Genomic DNA, 22,540 nt, shown 5'->3' with positions numbered 1-22,540 from the left:
ATGAAAACGACCGCAGAGTAGTAACAAAAACAGGACAACAAGCACTTTTCCCCCCTTTTCCGGAGCTTAGGCGTGTTTCCCATGAAAGGAGTGGAATTTCTACCAGAAGACTGAAACTTATCAAGAGAGAAAAGTGCAGCAGCCTGAAATTTCCTTAGTTCATTGCAATTTCAGCCTGCCATTTTGCAGTTCGGATTCGGATTCAATCAATTTCACGAAATAAAAGTCTACCCTGATGCGCATTTCCACAGCAATGATTTCAGTTTTCAATCCGCTTTACTTTTACGAATTCCGAAAGGCAATAATCCTTATTTCATGCTCGGCTAGTGGTTACTAATTTAAGGCTAGCCACTAGTGCTGGCTGGCTTATATGCATCAGCATAAAATATGGTAATCTTTAAGTTGGGTTTTAATATTCGCTCGCATACTAATGCCGGGTTAACCCGTCCGGCTAAACCGTCAAAACTGTGACGCGACCAATCTGAATTTTAATACCAGCTTCTGCCCAGGAGTTCCCCCACCAGGTGGGTGGGTAGTGGGTGGCTGGTATCTTGCCTCTGAGAAGGAAGAGCCCTGCCTGAATGGCTGTCGCAATGTATTAAATGGCCAACGTGGCTTTCGAGGGGGTGAATGGGCAGACTAGCACTAACCGCAATTTATGTCGACTTCACTTCCGGTCTGTGGGAAATAACTCTTGTTAGGCTGCCAGGAGCCAGAAGTCCTGCCCTGTTGTGCACTGTGCGTGGGTGTGGGTACGGGTGTGGGTGTGGGTGTGGGTCTGGGTGTGCTGGCGGTATTTCTTGTCATCATTTTCAGGCAGCTGCAAATTAACTTGCATAATTCAAGCGTCAGTGGGAAAATGTGGCCCGAGTTCATCGGCGCATTTAAAGCCGGGCGAAGACTATTATGTCCTTGTGGCCTTGGTGCCTGTTAAATTATGAGCCCACTGGGCGCATAAATCAACACAATGCCTCCTTCGCTCCTTGGCTCAATTAATAAGAAATTTCCATAAATGAGCTTTAATTAGATTGGACGCCAAATTGAAAATGGCTAGCTGGTTGGCTGGTTAGACTCCGCTAAAAGGTTTTTCCCACACGTCGGCGAAGGTAAATTGGAATTTTCAATAGAAGATATATTCGCCCTTATTAAACTTGCGTTTTCCCCCCCTCTCCGCATTTCGTACAAGTAGAAGTTTTTCCCAACCACTGGGAGTTACTCCTCATTATGCATAGTCAGTATAGGACGATAGAATGACGACAGTCTCTTTGTCCTTGGATGTGGCGCCACGAAAACGTCAAGATTCGGCACTCTCATAAATTCTATGGCGCGTGCGGTTCGGGTTTCTAGTTCGGAGCTCTGAGTCCTGCCGCCAGTAAATCTGAAAATGTTTAAGCACTATCCGAAAAATCGAGAAGCCACTGCAAAAGCCAATGACTGCCACTTGGCAACATTGGGAATTGAGCGCAGCGGAAGCCGAGGAAAAAACTCGAAGAAAAGGAAGTAAAGTATAAAATGTGAATGCGAATGCGAATGCTGGCGGCTTGTTGCCGGCATTGGAAATTTACGAGTGACACAAATGTCCTTCCTGCTGCATTGCAGTCGCTGGCAAATGGGAAAGGGGATGAGGATGGGCATGGGGATGAGGATGGGCAAGGGAATGGCAATGTGAATAGGAGAAGCTGGTTTAATGACAAGACAAATTATGAAATTTTTAGATGCTCAACTCCCTTGGCAAAGTTTCAGATAAAAAAAAACGAGTTTAAGGAAACCAGAGGAGAAGAGGGTAAAAGGCATTAAAGATGTAAGTATACTTGTATAGCATATTCGAAAGCTTTGTGTCACATTCAGTGTGATATATTATTATGGCCTAATATGGCCCTATTACTCGTGTTTTCAAAAATATAATTAATTCGATTTTTGATAAATGGCATCTGCGAGGTCGCACCACAATTACATTATTCAATTGCAAAAATGGTACGCACTGAATGTCAAATGGGAAGGTTTCTGTTCGCCCACACTCCTTAACGAGTGCAATTCAATAAACTTTAAATTGGTCAACTTTAAAACTTTGCGTCCCCGTCGACAAGTGCAGTCCAAAGTTATTCGAATGCAGCGCCAGTCTGAAAGGCAATGCAATCCCTCGGAAATCCGCAAACAAAGCCGCCTGTCTTTCATAGAACTTGGTCCTGGGTGACATCATGGGATAACAATAAAGCACACAAAGCCAACAAAAAGCCGCAAGAAGCTACCAAGTTAAAGACAAAGGCCCTTGCCACATATTGTCTCCTGGCCTGGAAGATGAAATGGAGACGAAGGAGGAGCAACTGGGACCGTTCCAGTCCTCAATTCACATGCATGTGGCCGTGTCAGCAGAAAGATTATCAACAATAAGAAATATGTCGACCTATCGAAGTTGAAGTGACAAAGTGTGCGGCGCTGGTCCCATCCCACCACCCATCCATCCATGTTTGGTACCCAAAATCTCAGGGCCCGACTTTTGTTAACAAGAAGGATATTGTGGCTGACAGGAGTCGACAACGTGCGGCCAGGATTGATGCGGGTGATGGCTGTGGACATTTGTGTTTGCCACTCGAAACAATAAATCCACTCGAGGCGAACCCGAAAAGGAAACTGAATCAACCACAATAACCCGGCGGCAAAGATCGCAAAAAGTGAAGGACCCCGTCGACCAGAAAGATTCAAAGTCTTCGACAACTGAATTATGGACAAAGTTCGACAAGGTTGCTGAATTGATTTGGGTTCGACTGTATCTCAATTGACCAACTGACCTCTTCGGCTTATGTAAAAAGTACATGCAATTTGATTTTCATTATTAATTGCTTCCGATACTTTTTCCACAGTGAGCGTAAATATTATGAAACGCAACAAGAAAGTTAAATAATGTTAAAAAAAAAAATGTGTATTTCAAGGTTATTTGGCAAAGAGAAACTTCCGTTCCCTTACAACCACAAATCACTCAACACTTTACTGGTGGAAGTTTTTGAAAACTAATTAATTAATCTAATTGCATTGGCAATGAAATCCGATTAATCAATCTGCATTGCATACAACAGGAACAAACCTACTTTGTACTTTGATTAATTGCCAAAACTGGGGATGGCGAATAAAAATGCATTTCAAGATTGGCCAAAGCTGTCCGAAAGTTAAATCAATCTTCGTTTCGCAAAGTTTTCCTGCTCTTGCTTTTGACACTTGGCTGGTCGCATTTTCTGGCCAAAAGCGAAGGAGGGCCATAATTGTCAGTGGCAGGTTCTAGTTGCTCCCAAGATTGGGAAGAAAAGTTGAGAAGGGTTCAAGACGTGATTCGACGACGTCCTAAGATGCTGTACAGCCAGTTGCATGAATATGAATATAAATAGGAGGTTGGATGTAATAAATGTTCGACTATAATAAATTCTTAGCCTCTTTAAGAGTCATTAATTTAGGGAGCAGCAACGAGTTGGTTGAGTCAACTACTCACGGCTCCCCACGAATTAAAGTGAGTTTTCTTTAGCTTCCTCCGGCGCAGAGCCATTGTTTTGCCGGAGCTTTTCCTGGCCCTCATTTGAATTCTTGCTTTAGTGCGCCATAAACTCGTAGTGCAAATACAAGAAGGCAGCACGAAAGTCGCATTGAAATTGAAGCCTGTCTCAATGTTTTTGTTGTCGTCTGGCGAAGACACTCGAGACTGACATATAAAACATGTCTCGTTGAAAGTGCGTGAGTCTCTGCTCAGCCTGCATATTGTGAGGCCAGGACTCAGACTCATCGAGGCAGACATGTCCTTCCACTCACACAAGCACGCCTATCCATTCCGACTTCCAGTCCATTTCAATGGGCAAGCTCACTCTCTTATCGTCACAGGCAATTTGATGCCTGATATTTTTACCATTTAGTTCAATCAATTTGTCACAATTTCCGGCAGTGGTTGATAAAAACCAAAAAACAAAACCAACACAACCGGGCCAAAAGCACCCTGAGCCAGGACCTATTGAAATCTAATGGGACACACAGCTCCGTGACTGTGGAAGACGATGAGCATGGCGATGTGGATGCTGCTGCCTCTGGTGGGAGGATGGTTGGATGGAAGGACGGTTGGATGGGGATGGGTGGATGTGGAATGCTCGCAGGTCATTGATCAGATCTACGCGACACACATAACAATGGGCCCTGGACCGGGCCCATACTGGCACGTACTCCGAAAATTTGTAACTTGTTGAAATAATTTCCTTCCTTTTAACCCCAGAAGGATTTGTGGCGGTTAACCTTTCCGTATGGGAAACGTCAAACATTTATGAACTGAATTATACATATACATAATTTTTTCCTTCTAAGCAATGTGCTGACTATACTTGAATTTAATTAGGAACTTTGCGACAAGCCTTCAAAATTTTAAAAATATTTATCGAAGAATATTATCTACGTTTTTTATTGAAGTTTTTCCCAAAATGCGGAAATCTGGTGCTGATATAATATAATAGCTATGTATCCACTTTAATCAATTAAATAAAGTGGTGTCAAGCATAAAGTGATTGGGTTTATTATTGCACTGACACATAAAACAGTAAGTCCCTTTAGGCCCTCGTACTTCCTTTGCATACTAATGCAAATGCGATATGTTTCCGAGTAAGTGAGATCAGATACATATTTGAGATATATTCGGTGGGTTTGACAAAGCTTACGAGCTCACCTATTCGCCCTTCTTGTAGTTATCATTTTTGAATAGGAGAGGAGGAAGTGCAAAGCGTTGCATACCTGGAGGCGCAGTCGAGAGTTATGACATAATGGCAACACATTCACACACTCACACACGCGTTTTGGCGCCTTTTCTCCAGGGGGTGGTGCACCCCTTTCAATCCGGACTTCTCCTGGCGGCTGCAGTTTCTATTAAAATTCAAGTGCGCTGCAGCACAGTGGCAGTGAGTAAGGAGTGTTTTCCGAGTCCCCTGCACGGAAATTACATTGTAAATTTCACCGCAAAGTCCAAGCTAGGCCAGGCCAAAACTGGTACCACCAAAAAAGAGCAAAACAATTTAATTAAAAACCGTGTGGCGAACAGGGATTCGGGTTTGTTTTGTGCCTGGGATTTTTACACACATTGTGACCCTTAATTAGTTGCGAATCTGCGCCATAAAGGTCAACGAAAAGCCAAGTATTTCTTGTCAAGTTCGTTTGTGGTTAAAAAGTCGGGTTTTTAATGTTGAACGAAAAACAAAATACTATTTTACGAACTATATTGATATCAAATACGTTTTAGGTAAATACATCTATTAAATTGAAACTCTGTCGCTTAATCTGTGTTAATTAAAAAACGATGTGTATCTTTATTTTATAAGCAACTGATCTGAATATAGTAATGATTTTATTTACTAGTTAAATATGTAAATATAGAAAGGTGGAATACTTATATAAAATTCTTTTTACGAGAAATTGAAGCTGGTGCAATCTGCAAGATACGCAGATACCTCGTATTAGAGCACTTAAGCAAAGTGTGCCTAATAAGATAAAAAGTCTACAAGTAGATAGCAGGCACTACATTTGTCGTTCCTCCCCGTTAAATCGCCACCTTTTTATTGAGCACTTAAAGCCTTGATAATGTGTCAGAGTGAAATGCGGAGGAAGGGGTAATTTAAATCCGTGTCTGGCGGCAGCTTTGGAACGAGTTAAGTAAAGTGTTTTGTCGGCCGCTCATAGCATGTTGACCATCGCGTTGGGTCATTCGACTTTCCGGCTTTAAAGGGCCATAAAAAATGTACGGCAGGGAGCCCGTCGCTTTCGTCACGCGATTCTAACGAATTTTCACCTCTTGACTGGCCAGTAGCGTTCGCTTTTTACTTGCTGCTAGTGTTCTACGTTTATTTTACTTTCAGGTATCCAATTACTAAACGATGAGGCAGTGCAAGCAAAGGAACTTTCACTGCTAATTGCATTTAAGAGCACATATTTATATACCGGTATATCCTTGATTTAGCCAGTCACGCAATCTTTCAATAGAGCACTTTTGAGTGCTTGGCTCATACACATTCAGATACCTTAAGCCGTATGAAATCACAACTTTCTCTGCATACATATATTAACATATATCCGAACTGGAAATTATAATTTAAGGGCCATACACCTCGAGCCCAACAGACTAAAAAATAATAAATAAAAATGGAAAAAGCCCATAAAATACCGCAGAGTTACAAACTAAATATTTACGTTACTTTGATAAACATTTTCGAGCAATAAATAGTTGGCTTTACAACTTTATTATGGACCGCACAAAAGCCCCACGAACGAGGAACCAAACAAAAAACGCAAAAGCCATTTTAAACGCAAAAGAACCTTTTGGGAAAAATAAAAGAAAAACAAGGCAGCCTGGCGATTCCGCGGTGTTAAACTTTTTTATGACTTCCCCTCGGATTTCGGTCCCTTTGCGCTTAACTTTAACTCGACTCTGCTGAATACAAATATTTCTGTCTCCACAATTTGATCGTTATGGGTCCATTATAATTTGTGCCCTTATTATGGGTTTTATGGCTGAGACCAGCCAAAGCCATTAGAAGGTTGACCATTGCCGGGTCCAATTAGAAATGGGTTATTAAAATTTTCAGTCACGCGTCTACAATGCCGCGTTTGGGACACACCTGGACTGTCCCTCCCGATTCTTTATTTCGCAGTAACTTGGTCCTGCCCTTTTACTTTGACAGTTTCGAATAAAACTTCTTGGAATATGGGATTAGCTCAACCGAAGTCCTTTCACTCCCCTTTCCCCTTGGCATGGCTTAAGCACTATTTTAAAGGCTACGCCATTTTGCTATTGGTTTTCCCATTTCCCATTTTTTAGTCTATTCACTTTTGTTTGACAATAAGTAAACGGGAAACCGATAAGGTACCTGTCACCGTCTGTTATTGTCATTCATTTTGTTCATTCTGCAGGAGTCCGGTTCGCCTCGCTTCGCTTATTAATGGGATCCAAGCACATCCGAGTGGCAAGGACATGCAAAGCAGAAGCAAGGACTCAAGAGGACAACGCAGTCGATCCCCGCTGACAGACAAACCGGATACCCAAGGTGACACGAAGATATGTGAAAGGGCAAAGGCGAAAGCCCATAGCAAACGCCAGGATTGCCGGCTGTAAGGATTGTCGAGGAAAATCGAGGTGCAGCCTACGATATTGCGTACATACAAAAGTAAAAGTAGTTCTCAAGTGCCGCACACTTCCGCACAATGCGACAAAGTGCAAAAAGTACAGCAGGAGCTGCTGCAGGGAGGAGACGTATCTTAAGGCGAAACAAAAAGTTGCAAGTCGGAGACAAAGTGGGCCACAGGTCCAATAAAAAAGCAAAGGAAGCGCAAACATCCACATCAGGGTGCTGCGACCGAAAGCAAGAGCAAAATCGAGCCAGATACAGACTGAAACCAAAACCGATGTGCTCCTTCCGCACTCTTTGGAAACTGAGATGCATGAGGCACAGTCCTCCTGTCCTTTCGTCCTTTCTGTCTGTCTGACAGTCTGTGTGCTTGCTGACAGCAGGATGGCAGAAATTCAAGTCAACACTCACAAGTGGAAATTAAAATAAATCCAAAAAATACTACTGAAGGAGCATTCATATGTTTGTATGGAACGCAACGGTGTACCTCAAATAAATCATATTTTACGATTTTGTGCAATTGTGCGATTAGCATAAAGAATGATAAAAACCTTAAAGTAATTGCTATACATCCTAATACTTTAGTTATGAATCAGAGTTAAAAACAAAAATGCGCAAGGATATACGAAGAGTACTAATACTAAGGTTTAATTAGTTTACAAGAGAATATACCTAAAGTAGTAGTGTGTATTTCTTCGAATCCGTCAATCGCCAGGCTCCACTGTAGCAATGGCTATATATTGCGGCAAGGACATAACTTGGTCGTCAGCAGCTTATGTGCAACGCGTATGCGTATGCAAGTTTGCCCCTTCCTCCGCAAAGAAGCCACTTGCAGCCGGTGAATGTCATGCTCACACAGATACGCACGCACACAGCGGCAGTCTTGTAGGAGGAAGCAGTCGATCCTTGAGTTTTCGTATAAATCTATAGCAGCAGAGACCGAGACCGAGTGGTACACACACAACATGCACACACATATCATTTATATATTTGAGGGTAATGCATATTTATCTTAAGCACTAGCGCACACTAAGACAGTCGAGGCAACTTAAGGGCATTTTCAAGCTGAATAGCCACGATTTATCTCCCCTCCCATCCAATCCCCACCCCTTCCCGACTATCGGAACTATCTGTCTGACTGCAAGGGTCTTTTGATCGAAAATAACTGTGTGGAAAAGTTGCGAAATTAAATCGCAGAAGTTGGTTGGAAGTTAACCGATAAAAAAGATTGCAAGAAGTTAACCCTTTCCAAGGGGCGAAGTGTCACACGCTTTCAAAGGTTGCCAAATAAATTATATTAAGTCGCAGACTTCTGAAACATAAGGTATATAAGTACATATAAGTGGAGCAGTCTGTCATCGTAACTTAGTTTTATATTAGCTTTATCCCACGTTGCACAATCATAATTTTCTGAGATGCTCGAAATGTAAGTCTAGAATTTTTGCTTAAAGTGTGGAAGCTAGCATAAACTTAAATTTGTCTTCCATTGTACGAAAACTGTCTCATTGAAGATAATGGGCCACTTACGCGTACAGTAGCACGAATAATATCGTAAGCAAACCAGTTCGAGTAAATTGGATAATCGCCATGGAGAACTGGGACGACCTCTGTCACTTTGTTATTGATAAAACCAATTGGGACTCTTTTTTTACGCAAACATTGTGCTGAAAGAAGCAAGATATATTCACACGGTTCTAAATATAAAATTACTTGTTCAGTTAGCAATATTTAGAAAATTTTATTAAATTGCAGTCTTAAATTCCAGCTCTTATCTCTCTCTCGTAATCACTCGTTGGGCTTGCTTTTGGGACTGGGAAAAGTTTGTGTATCTGTATTATGTTCTATTCAAAAGTCTGCTTCCTGATTGATAATTAATTTGGAAAAACACATTTCCGTAAGCATTAATATTTAAGCCCATATTTTCCGGCGCATTTAATGTAGGTTTCAATGGTGCATGCCCCAAACTTGCTATCCCAGATCCAGATAAGCGAAACCAAAACTGCTCCAGCCATCCAACTATTTGCCGGTGTGAGCCACAGCGCAACAGAAAGTAGTCAAAGTTATAATTTCAATTTCGGCAACAAGCGAGAACTTTTCGCAGCTCGTTGGTGACTTTTGGGCAAAACATCTCGAGCCATAATTAAATAAGGAAAAAATCGCCAAGGGGCCAACAGCACCAGAAGCCAGAAGTCAGAGGACCTGAGCTAAATGCTAAACGGGTCTCAAGTGAATCGCGACAGGGAAGCATGTTGGCTTGGAAAAAGAGAGAACTACCAGAAATAATAATAACAGCAACTGCAACTTCAAGGGCCAACAATTGCATATGCACTTGTAGCCTTCCGTGGTGCTCCAGGATGCACAGGACTCACAGGACCCCGTGGACCCGGGTCCGGCTCCAGTAAAAAGCTGTCCATTGGCATTGGAAGAAACGGAAAAGTTTTTCAATTAAATTTGTTTAGAATTTAACTTTGCAATTGGCCCGACCTCCGCCGAGTCCTTCAGAGAAGTTCGCAAAGAAACCATTTCGACATTTCTTCGGAGACCCAAGTGGAGCTCACGACTTCTTTGGCCGGCGAAGTGAGGGCCGCAAAGAGTGGTGGCCATAAATAATTAATCCGTTCGACATTTCATCGTAATGTTTGTTTGCCAACCTACTGGATCTGCTGGGTGTGCGCAATTCAAAATTGATGGGTTCATTGTGGCATTAATTGATACTGAACGTGAGTGGCATACCAAAGTGGCTCGTTTCAATTAGGCCTGATTGATGGGTGGGCCGTGCTTTTCAAAAACAACACTCTTCGACTGTAAACAAACATGTAGTGGAGCTACCACTTAATTATATCATTCGTTTTTATTATTCGTTTTAAGCTCCACAGCAGTCGCAAGGAAACTATGCCCGATTTCATATGTTAAACTTCCATTCCATTTGCAATTATTGCATTGTTATACCATAAATTTGAGTTGCACTATGCTCATTTTCCCTGCTCATGTCATTGTCAATTTGCCTTTGAACTTGTATACTTGGCCTGTTTGAGCGGAAAGTTATGTGAAGGAGAAAGATTAATGAGGCAAAAGCCGAAGAAGGAGGTCATGTGAGCTCAGTTTTAATTAGTCGCTCAATATGCTGCTGACCACAACAATAGTTGTGGGTGAGTGGCTAAAGCCAATCCTGGCTCATGTCCAGTCAACTGATGTCCTTTATGTACATAGCTACCTTTATCTGCACAGGTCCAGCCTTATCTGGCTGTTAAATCCGTTTTACGTGCTTCGTGGAACAAATTGTGCCACACGCGGCATTAATAAATTACACGGAATAATTTTGATTGTGCGCCATTAACATTTCCCACTGAATTCTCGTTTAACAATCCAAATTTTAAAGCATTTTGCAAAGTATAATTAAAGATATTGGCAGCATATGTTATAGTTTGGTTAAAAAAAGCAACTAATCTAGACTGCGTAAAGTTGCAGTTTATTAGTTATGCTTTAAAAAATCAATATATATTAAAGCGAGAGTGTAGAAAATACAGTATAATAAAGCATTGCTTTAAATTCAATCATTTTATGATTACATGATTATAAAACTGAATGTTCATAAATTCCACTTCACTTGATTACAAATTCATGAAATTAGTAACGCAACTTACACGTTTCACCCGCAATAAAACTTTTCACAGGACTTTTGAGCTTTCTTTTAAATGCCTTTTTCAGTCCTTTTTTCAAAGTCCTTCCACCGCAACCCTTGGCATAAATATTTACATATCTCAATGCAAAATTAGACAATGCGACCCACAAACTTGGGGGTAAAAACTAACGCCCTAAGCGGTCGCCATTCGGCTGATTGGCGAAAAGCTCCAACAACCAGGGCCAATACGACACCCAAGATATTACAAACAAACTCAAGAAGACAGCAAACAACGTTGCAAAAAGTTAGCCAAGCTGAGGCGGCGGCAGCAAATAAAAAAGTACACAAAACTGGAGGAGAATGAAAGAACTTTATGCTAATTTCACTTTTCTTGAACGATGGCATAACCCAATTCTTCTCCCTGGCTTCCTGAGTTTTTTCCCATTTCCGTCCAGAACCAACAGATAAATGGCGCCAGAAGCTGGAAGGAAAGTGTGTGTCTTGAGGTGTGAGAAGTGGCTGATATGATAATTTCCAGCATTGAAGGGCACGCAAAGTTGCCACAGGATGCGAGTCGAACGTGACCCAGGCGAGGAAAGTGATGGCTCCAGGGATGCAATCAAATCTGATGCGAAACTCTAGTTGACATTGCTTTTTATTGAAGGCAGTTATGATTTATGAAGATTTCCCAGGCTTAGATGATCCAAAAAATCACGCGTATTATATTATTATATACAAAAAAAACTGTTACTCTTTGGTATAACAAGGGAAACAAAAATTGGGCAGCGAGGTTTTTCTGACACATCATCCTCGGAGGCTTATGCAACCCACAAAGTGGGCGTGAAACAAAGGGCTTAATATGTGGAAAACAAATTGTGTGTACACACAGACATTGGCGTATTACATAATTTCCAGACAAGATTACTTGTATCCAAGCCATTATATAAGGGGTCAATTTAAAATATTGCTGAGCAGTTGATTTGGTCTGTGGAGGTGAATTCAAAATGAATTTCTAATTAAGGAGCTCAAAGGCCGGAATGCAATCGTAGCTGCGAGCAAACAAATACGGCTAATTAACATTTCTGCTGCTTTCTGACACGTCATCAGTCAGTCCTTTAGAGCCTATTCAAATGAATTTCCCATCCAAGATCCAACATTTAACCTGACGACAGTCCAAGCGACTGTTCGTTCCGTCCAATTGGAGTCAAATACGAAAACCCACAGGACTCGGTTATTTCTCACATGCGCACACCAATCTCCGATTTGAACGCGTTGGCAACACACCAACATGTTGCTAGCAACATTGCCCCTTCGGTTTGAGTGAAACCAGATCGAACTGGCTCGAATCGAGCTTGAGCGGTAAAGAAATTCACCTTTCAAATGCACCCCACTTTTGTGGAGTTCCACAACATTGTGGATCTTAGCTTACAATTTCCCCTCGTTCGGCAACATGTAGGGGTAAAGCTACGCCACCTGGCGGTATTTGTGCAGCCGCGTGGCTCCACCTGGAGGCAAATTTTATGTTCTATGGCTCCACCTGGCGATTGTTTTTTCATCGCTTGCTCCACCTTGCGGTAAATTGTACTTTTGTGGCTCCTCTTAGCGGCTGATGTTAAATGGTTGAAATACTAACTTTATCAGTATTTTATACGCCCTATTATCGTAGACATGGAGTAAAAAAGAATTTCTGCGGTTCCATTCATTTAGTTTTTAAAAGTGTATTTCTAGTGGTGTGTAAATGTTTCATTTATCAAATACAAGTAGTATTTACTCAAATATTGGTTATAGTTTCTTGATAATATTTAATGTAAGATGTTAAGTTTAAGAGAAAAGGCTTATGTATGTGTGAACAATCTTGATAACGCGAAGAATTTAAAAAAGAAAATTCAACTGTGCGTGGTTAGAAGCGTATTCGCCATGGTTGGTATATTCACGTTGCCAAAAAGGTGCCTTTTTGCACCTGGGTTCTTTTGTCGTCAAGCCATTTTGCAAGTTTAAAGATTTCCACGAATATAGCAAAAAACACATGGAAATCCACATTCATAAGACGGCACAAGAAGATGCTAGATTATTTCTAGAGAATGTGCCTGTGGACGCACAAAAAAATAAATACTCCCAAAACTGTATTCAGAAAAATAGAAAGATAATAACATCTATTATTTCCTCTATTGTGTTTTGCGGATCCCACGACTTGGCGTTGCGAGGCAAGCACTACGGTGAAGGAATTGTAGAGGACATATACAAGCTTAGAATCGACGCTGGAGACAATGTTTTAAAAAAGCATATGGAGCATAGAAAAGGAAATGAAAGCTATCGATCATTTAAAATTTAAAATGAAATATTCAGCCTTTGTGGTAAAGTCCTAAAAAACCAGATTGTACAATTAGTTCAAAATGCAGACGCATATAGCGTTATAGCTGATGAAACTGCTGATGTGTCTGGATCAGAGCAATTGTCAATAGGGTTGAGGTATTTCCATGAAGGCAAAAACGAAGTCCAAGAATCGTTTGTCGTGTTTTTGGAAATAGAAACGTTAGATGCAAAATCAATAGCTATTGCTATTGACGATTTCTTAACTAAAGCAGATCTCAATCCTGACAAATGCGTTGGGATTTGATTTGCGTTGGGATTTGATGGCTACTCAACAATGGCTTGAATGGAGGGCGGTGTGCAGGCAATCTTACGCAAGAAATACAAGAAAGCTTTATATTTTCATTGTTCGTCGCATAAACTAAATTAAGTCATCAACGACCTTGATGCACTGCCAGATATTCGAAACACCATTGGAAAAACGAAAAACATTATTACATTTTTCCGCGAGTCTGTTTTGAGGAGGAAGATAATTCCCAATATATCCAAGCTTTGTAAAACGAGATGGAGTGAAAAATACAAAGCTATTAAAAGTTTTAAGGAAAATTTCGGCGATATAATGGAAGCATTGCAAGGGTTGTCACGTGATGGCAATGCTGCAACCCGAAATAATGCGTTCTTGCTTTATAGCGCTGCTTCCAGAGTAACTTTTATTATGTGTCTCACGATAATTGCGATATATTCGGCGATGCTGGAGCCGGTAGTCAACGTGCTTCAATCAACGACTTTGGTTGCTGTCAAGGCCTCTCAGCACATTAAACGCATAATACAACTGTTAAGAAGCCATCGAGATGATCCTGATAGTATAACGAATGAAGTATTAAGCGATGCAACAGTCGTTGCAGAGACAATTGGTTTGGAGGAGGATATGACATCACTTCCTCGTATATTTGGCAAGCAATGTCACAGAAATAACCATCCAGCTGAAAATAGCTCACAGTATTGGAGGAGGTCATTGATTATTCCTTACTTGGACTCAATTATTAGCTCACTCCATAATCGGTTTTCCGATGAAAATAATGTATCATTTTCCCTGTTCTATTTACATCCGGCAAAAATGCAAATAATGTCAACAGACTCACTTATAACAAGTTGCGAAATAATTTCGCAGTTTTACGATTTACCCAGCCTTAAAAATGAATTTGAGCTTTGGCAACAAATGTGGCGCTGTAAGGAAACAAATGTATCTGAGATGACTGTTCTTGATACGATTCAGCACGCAAATGAATTTTATCCCGATATTCAAAGAGCTCTGAAGATTTTAATAGCTTTACCGTGTACAACTTGTTCAGTTGAGCGATCATTTAGCAGCTTAAGACGTATACAGACTAATTATGGACGATTTGTATGAATTCAATAACAAAGTTTTAAAAGAATTTAGTAAAAACCCCAGAAAGTTATGTTTTTCTTAAGCTTTGTTTCATTAAAAATAAAAATTGTAGTTTTAAAAAACTTATTTGTTTTGTATTTGTAGCAGACCCGACGTTGCTTATACTTATTTTCACAGATGCCAAATATACCATAAAGCTGTTATATTCGAAAATATCTTAACCAAATTATGTCTCATGAAATCGGGTTATCCAACCGCGATATAGGCAACGAAACTTGTCGAAAAAGGAGGAAGTGAAGGGTATCCGCTCGGGGTTGTCGAGGACCACTTTCCCACATTTTTAAAATTATAATTCTACTATCTGAGTGCGCCAATAAGCGAGTGCGCCCATAAGATCGGGCGGTCACACTGGACCAAGCAGGCTGGCCACACTAATATGGGCAAATGCAACGCAGACGTCGGGCACACTAAGTCCAGCCAGGGCCTATATAAAGCGGGCGTCTGTCAGTTATTAGTCACTTCGTAGCCGACAGCGATCGGATGTGGTAAGCCTGCCGGTCGGGAAGGCGGCGAAGGTAGGAGTATCTTCGGGGAAGGCACATTCCGAACTTCCTGGTCAGTTGACGGTGTCCAGGATCGTCAAATTCCCTGACATCTATTGAAAATTTAGTTTTTTTTTTTTTTTTTTTTTTTTGTATAGATTTTTATTTATTATTTAAAATCTGTCCTAGTGGACAATAATTAAATTTTATGGGGGAGAACATCAACGTAAGGGGAGTACTTGGAATGTACTTCGGTAGGGGTTAAGTATAATTATAAGTTTTGAGTAAGGTTAAGCGGCGCTCTGCAGGCGTCTTAAGGATTGCCTATTGTCCAGAAGGTTGATGGCCAGGTGGTTGGGGTGGTTCTCCAGTCTGCTAGCATATCTCACACTGTGTCTAAAGATCTCGTCATCGACCCATGGAATCCCGAGCTTCTCGTGGATGGCGGAATTTTCGTGGTAGGAATGGGCGTTGGAGACTATTCTCAAGCATCTATTTTGGAATCGCTGGATCTTCCTTCTATGCGAAGCGCTTGCAGTGCCCCATAGCTGTATTTCGTACGTTCAGATTGGCTTGAGAATCGTCTTGTAGACGAGAATCTTTAGTTTCTCTCGCAGTTTGGACTTTTTTCCGATGAGCCAGTGAAGTTGCTTAAGGCGTATGTTGGCCTGGATACGCTTCCTGTTGATGTGAGAGCCCCAAGTCAGCCTTCTGTCCAGGGTTAGCCCTAAGTAAGGGGGGCATTCTCCTCTGCGCAGAGAGAAGGTTGTGTGTGAGGATTTTTCAGCGTTGACCACGATGTTTCAGCCATGGATCCAATGCATCCAGTTGCCTCTGGATGATGGCTTATGCTCGTTGAGGGTTTGTTGCAGTGGCAAGGAACGCCGTGTCATCTGCATAGGTGGCTGCTGTGAGGTAACGAGAGGGTATGATATGGAGGTCTGTAAAAAGGGTGTAGAGGATGGGACCAAGGACGCTGCCTTGAGGTACTCCGGCTCGTATTTCGCGTGCTGGTTGAGGAACCGCATCGCACTTGGAACTCTCTTCCTTCAGTATACGATTTGAGTATGGCATAGTGTGAACTGGGAAGGTGGGACTCGGGTTTGTAGAGGAGTCCAGGATGCCACACTCTGTCGAACGCCTGCTTGACATCCAGGAAGATAGCTGAACAGTAGCTTTTGTTCTCGAATGCATCGAGGATGCGTGCTACGAGCCGATGGCATTGCTCGGGTGTTCCGTGGGATCGCCTGAAGCCAAACTGGTGATCAGGGATCAGTCCAGCCTCGTCCAGTACTGGCAACACTGCGCAGAAATACTCTTTCGAGTATTTTGGAGAGGATTGCCAGCAGACTAATCGGTCTATATGAGGCAAGATTGGCTTCAGGTTTTCTAGGTTTGAGGATGAGAATGACTTCTGCACGTTTCCAAGATCTCGGGAAGTACCCTAGTGAGAAGCTTCTGTTGTATATGTTGGCCAGCAACAGGGAGGTGGCAGCATTTTAAGGGATGTGGCATCGATGCTATCCAATCCTGGGGACTTGCTAGCCTTAAGGGAGGCGATCTCCTGCGCAACCTCTTCTGGGGTGACGGGCTCTATTGGCAGGCTAGGAGGACATGGACTCTCTAGGAACCTGGCGGTGGCAGCACACTCTTCACCAGTGCATCTGTCAAATGGGGTAAATGCAATCTGGAGGTGATCTGCAAACGCTTCAGCTCTTTCGGCTTCAGAGCGGCACCAAGAACGGTCCGCTTTGCGCACCGGCGACGCGTGACATGCCACAGATTGTGTTGTGGGTCACTAGGTTCCAGCTCCTCAAAGAATCTGTCGAAGGAGTCTTGCCGTAGGGTACACAGCTTATCCTTGAGTGCCTTGGTGGCTCTATTGAGTGCTGCCTTGTCCCTTGGGTTGTGCGAGGAGAACCAGATTCTCCTGAGGCGCCTTTTTTCCGCTACGAAGGCCGCAATTTCTGGAGACCAGAGGTGAAGGTCTCTCCCAGGAGTTCTCGGGGTCGTTGGAGGAGGAGGATTGGCAAACTCAGCAGAATTGTGCATCTCCTCGGTGAGAGTCTTGATCGCCGCATCGATGTGGCTTGGAGTGGAGAGTGGCGGATCCGGGTGCAAGGAGGACAGCATCCGGAGTGTGAACTTGGAGGCGTCAGTGTGCATCCCGGTGAGTCTTCTGGGCAACTCTTTTTTGAGGACGGGGATGCTGAGAAGCATTTTTATAGCGCTGTGGTCGGATAGCAGCTTGTTATATTTGGAGCAAGTTAGTCTGGCTTGCCCTATGCCTTTGGAGATGGCAAAGTCCAGGAGGTCTGGCAGCAAGGCAGGGTTTGTAGGCCAGTGGGTAGGCTCTCCAGAGGAGTGGCAATCCAGTCTTCTGCTCTGCAGGAATCTGTGGAGCGTTCTGCCTTTGGGGTTGATGGAGCGGGACCCCCACCAGGAGTGTTTGGCGTTGAAGTCACCGGCTACTATAAAGCGAGGTCCAAAGGACTCGAAAAACACTTGTAGGTGAGTCTCGGTGATCGAGTGTCTGGGGGGGAAGTAGACCGCTCCAACAGTGACGTCTCCATGTTGGCTGGATATTCTGGCCAGGGCACACTGAGCCCATTCCTCCTGAAACGCTGGTAGCTTCGTGTGCTGGATGCCACTCCTGATGAGCATGGCTGCTCCTCCGCCAGATGGATGTTTGGCAGGGATAACATCGAAGCCGCTAGTCCTAAAATGGGATCTGGGACAAAAGTGGGTTTCTGATACCAGTAGTACATCGATGGCATCTGTTTTTAGGAGGTGTTCCACCTCGGCTCTGCTAAGAACTATTTTTCGGCTTATTTGCATACTTTTGCGTTGAGGATGGAAGCAACAAGATGAGTCATCTCGATCATTCTTTGAATCATGTCTTCAAATCGGGTGAACATAGCCTCTATATGGCTGGGTTGTGGGGCTTCAGGGAGGGTTAGGGTTGTTGGTTGGGAATTTTTTATTGGGACGTTTTTGTTCCATTTAGTGCATCTCTGTAGCTCACGCTGTTGATGATGTTTGGGAGCTCAATGCAGAGATTGTTGCGGCTTGCAACATGTCTGGTTTTGCGTCGTCGTCGCAAGGGTTATACAAGCGGCGCAACACAAACACAAACATGCTTACTTGATTTTGCCGAAGGAAACCGTATCACTGTGCAAATATTTTAATTTTATTTTTTATTTATTACTATTTATTTTTATTTTTAATTTTGCGTTCATGTAAATTGATAAGTGAAGACGATCCCGGTGCCTTGTCAGCGATTTATGTACACATATTCGGTCGTTAATCACGCAACTTAGATCCCGTTGTCTTGGAGGCGACCGATGTCCACATTCACTCCTTGCTCAGCGAGTTCTGGTCAGAACGAAGTCAAATATTCGACTGATCTAGCTCTTTAACATTCTCTTTTCTTTTGTGCACAACAACCAACACTCAGCGGCAGCGTCGCTGGTCTGTTGGGTCGGTGTTGTCTCTCTTTGCAGTACTGGGTAGACCGTGAGAGGGGGTATGTTAACACGCATTCTCTAAACGACGCAGGGTCGGCTTGGCAATGCAGGCAGCATGCTCTGGAGTCTTAATGGCCACCACACTTAACGCAGCAAAATTCGAGGAAGCAGTAGCACTGGGTGTGTCAGAACCCTTGGCATCTGAAGCACTGCGATACATCGTTGAACTTCAGTGGAGGCTCAACGGTGACGACCGATGTTGGAATACCCTATTCAACTACAAAAATAACGTTTAACAACACTACCTTATATTTGACATGTGTGGTCACACTTTTTCTGTATTTTTTTTTCTCGTATGTTTTCTGCTGCGAGCATGTCGTGGTGCTGGTGTTGCAAATTAAATGAATATTAAACTATAAAGCCAAAACAATTTTAAAACACAAAACTTGACTTTTTATTTAAAAAGGATACAAACATAAATTACAACAATCTCGAAATGGTAAATGAAGACAGCGCAACTGATTCTGCTAAGCCCCCTGCTAGCAATAGAGAACAGAGTAAAAATGATTTAGGAATCCAGCATTCGTTTGCTCCGCCCAACAAGCCAACATATTCCCAACAAGTAACGATTATCAATCTTATGCCCAAATTGCTGCAGGAAATACTACTATATTGTAATACAACTATTGGAAAAACAGTCTGAACTTACTAATAATTTAATTAACATGATAATGTGACTTGAAAACAAAATATGCAAGTAAATCTTAACCTAGGAATATGGAATGCCAATGGGCTTTCCAGCCATGTAAATGAAATATCCATCTTTATAAAAACGAACGAAATTGATATTATGTATGTGTGAATTATCCAACAGAATTTTTAAATTCGCTGGAATCGCCCGGGTTACCACCTCATAATCTGCAATTAAAAATAGGATCAGTAATTATTATGTTACGGAACATAAACCAGCCACGTCTGTGTAATGGCACCCGGCTTGCGGTGAAGAAATTATTGAACAACGTCATCGAAGCCACAATTTTGAAAGGGAAGTACAAAGGCGAAGATGTTTTAATCCCACGCATCCCTATGATACCGAACGATATGCCATTCAGCTTTAAGCGTTTACAGTTTCCAGTGCGGCTTGCATTTGCAATGTCAATAAATAAATCACAAGGGCAGTCGCTAAGTGTATGTGGCATCAATCTAGAAAATCCATGTTTTTCACATGGCCAATTATATGTCGCCTGTTCCCGTGTCGGAAAACCATCAGCATTATTTACTTACGCGCCAGAACATAAAACTAAAAATATAGTGTACCAAAAAGCATTAGATTAAAGAAACAGCAGCATTAGAATAGAGAGAAACAGTGAAGGGTATAGAGGCTATTAGTTGTTTTCTAGAGCGCGCGTGGTGTTAAGTTAAGTTACTTCAAAATGCCAAGTTGTTCAATAGCGATTTGTAAAAATATAAGTGGAATTATTGAATCCTATGAAATAAACACTATTATGAAAATATATATTTTGTTTTGTATTTAATAAAATTAGGTCCTTTTCAGATATGGCGAGACCAGGGTAATAGGGATTAATTTATATATGGAGGATATTATAGATTCCAGTTTAAATTGAATAGGTACTCATACCTAAGATAGGTCAACTATACAAAATATAGTAGTGCATCAAAGCTACGCTAAGGCGGTACGAAGTTCGCCGGGTCAGCTAATGTTTTTTTTTTTTTTTTCGCACGGGTCCCACGGCCACACCTCCCGCCCAACCGACCGAGGGGCGCTGCCGTGTATCGTACGGCTCGATTCGCGAGAAGATATAGACGCGATATAAAAAATAGAATAGGAACGAGGAAATTAATAACTATGTTAAATATTAGTGTTAGTAGGATCTAATTATGTAATAGAAAAGATAAAATGGATTGCTTTAATAGCGGCAGAGAGTCAAGATTACAGATAATAGGATAAAGTCTATTATAGTCAGAACATAAAACTCTGTAAGGGTCATGCAACTCATAATTAGATCTACAATGATTTAAGATAAGGGGTATATAGTTTCTAGTGACTCTACTTGGAACCGAGAAGTTAAGCCGACTAATCAAGTCGGGACTCTCAACATCCCCACGAATAAGCTTACAAATAAAGACTGTTCCAAGCATAGTTCTACGGTTAGCTAGGGATGGTAAATTAATTAAAAGTAGTCTACTGGAATAAGGAGGTAATATATGGTTTGCATCCCAATTTAGGCGCCGCAAGGCAAAAAGTAAGAAGTTTTTTTGGATCGATTCAATGCGGTCCGAGTGGACTGCGTATTGTGGACTCCAAACAGGTGATCCGTACTCGAGAATCGGACGGACTAACGAAATAAATAAGGTTTTAGTCAAGTAAGGGTCATCAAATTCCTTGGACCACCTTTTTATAAAACCAAGCACACCCCTGGCCTTATTGACAATAGACGAAATATGGTCAGAAAATTTTAGTTTTGGGTCCAGAAGAACACCAAGATCATCAACTCGTGTTATTCTGTCCAGAAAGCACCCACTTAGAGTGTAAGTCGTGCGTATTGGGTTGGCACGACAAAAGGTCATAACTTTACACTTGGAGCTATTTAAGTCTAATATGTTATCACGGCACCATATTTGAAATCGGTCTAGATCGGATTGTAAGTCCAAATGCAAGAAGTGTCCTTGTACTGGAGGCATAATTTAACATCGTCTGCGTACATAAGTACACGCGAATGTTTTATTATTAAGGGGAGGTCGTTAATGAATAAGGTAAAAAGAAGCGGACCAAGATGGCTCCCTTGTGGGACACCGGATGTGACTCGGAGAATAGAAGATAACGAATTTTTAAAGAGGACTTGTTGTGTCCTGCCATTCAGATAGCTTGAAATCCAATTTAGAAGATCAACAGGGAAACCTATAAGGTCAAGTTTTTTTATTAGAAGGTAATGATTAACAGAGTCAAATGCTTTACTGAAGTCAGTGTAGATGACATCTGTTTGAAGATTATTTTTGAAACCCTGTATTACGAAAGAAGTTAGCTCCAAGAGGTTAGTGGTTGTAGATCTGCGTTTCATAAAACCGTGTTGACACGGTGATATGATTGATCTACAAAGGTGCTGCAAATGAGGAGTGATAACATTTTCGAAAAGTTTTGGGATAGCCGACAATTTAGAGATTCCTCTGTAATTGCTTGCATCCAGTTTGCTACCTTTTTTGTGAAGAGGAATCACAAAGGACTCCTTCCATATATGAGGGAATTGTGAAGATTCCAAAGATAAGGTTATATATATATATTTTTGTTTTTTTTTTTTTTGTGTATTTATTAAAAACTGTCCTTCGCGGACAATCATTAAATTTGAGGACTAAACTTAACGGTAGACAATTAATGGATTACATAATTTGTTGCCGAAACTTTACAATAACTGTAGATATTTTATGTATGATGTATATCATCATGTATATATATAAAATTTATTTTTAATGTGCGTACTGCCTCTGTTAATTTAAGATTAATAATTAGTAAGTTAAGTAAGTGAAGTTCTAGTTGATGTTGATCGCTTAATTGTTAACAGTTAAGTCAATAGATAAAACTAAGCATTTAATTTGTAAAATGGCAAAAACAAAGGAGCTATCAGTTGAGCATCGGGCCGAGATTGTCACTAAATTTAAGGCTGGTACTTCTGCATCGAAATTAGCTGAGTTGTACAAAATATTACGTAAAACTGTGTACAATTTAGTTAAAAAAGGACACACTGGGAAATTTGATAAATAAAAAGAGAACTGGCCAAAAAGTTCCATTGGACCCAAAAGACCGCAGACACATTATAGGAGTTGTACTATGTAATCCCACCATAAGTCCCGTTAAAATTGCCGCAGCTTCGAAAAATTTAATTGGAAAACATATTAGCTATAGTACACTGCGTCGCAGAATGAAGGAAATTGACATCAACACCTATGTTGTTCGTTCAGTAGTTTATATTACCCCAAGAAACAAGGAAGAACGTCTCTCATTTGCATTGGAGTATAAAGAGAAGCCTCTCGAGTTCTCGTTTGATGTTTTATGGACT

The sequence above is a fragment of the Drosophila simulans genome, chromosome 2L (genome assembly GCF_016746395.2).
Source record: "Drosophila simulans strain w501 chromosome 2L, Prin_Dsim_3.1, whole genome shotgun sequence".
NCBI lineage: Eukaryota > Metazoa > Arthropoda > Insecta > Diptera > Drosophilidae > Drosophila > Drosophila simulans.
Note: the sequence above shows the minus strand (reverse complement) of the source record.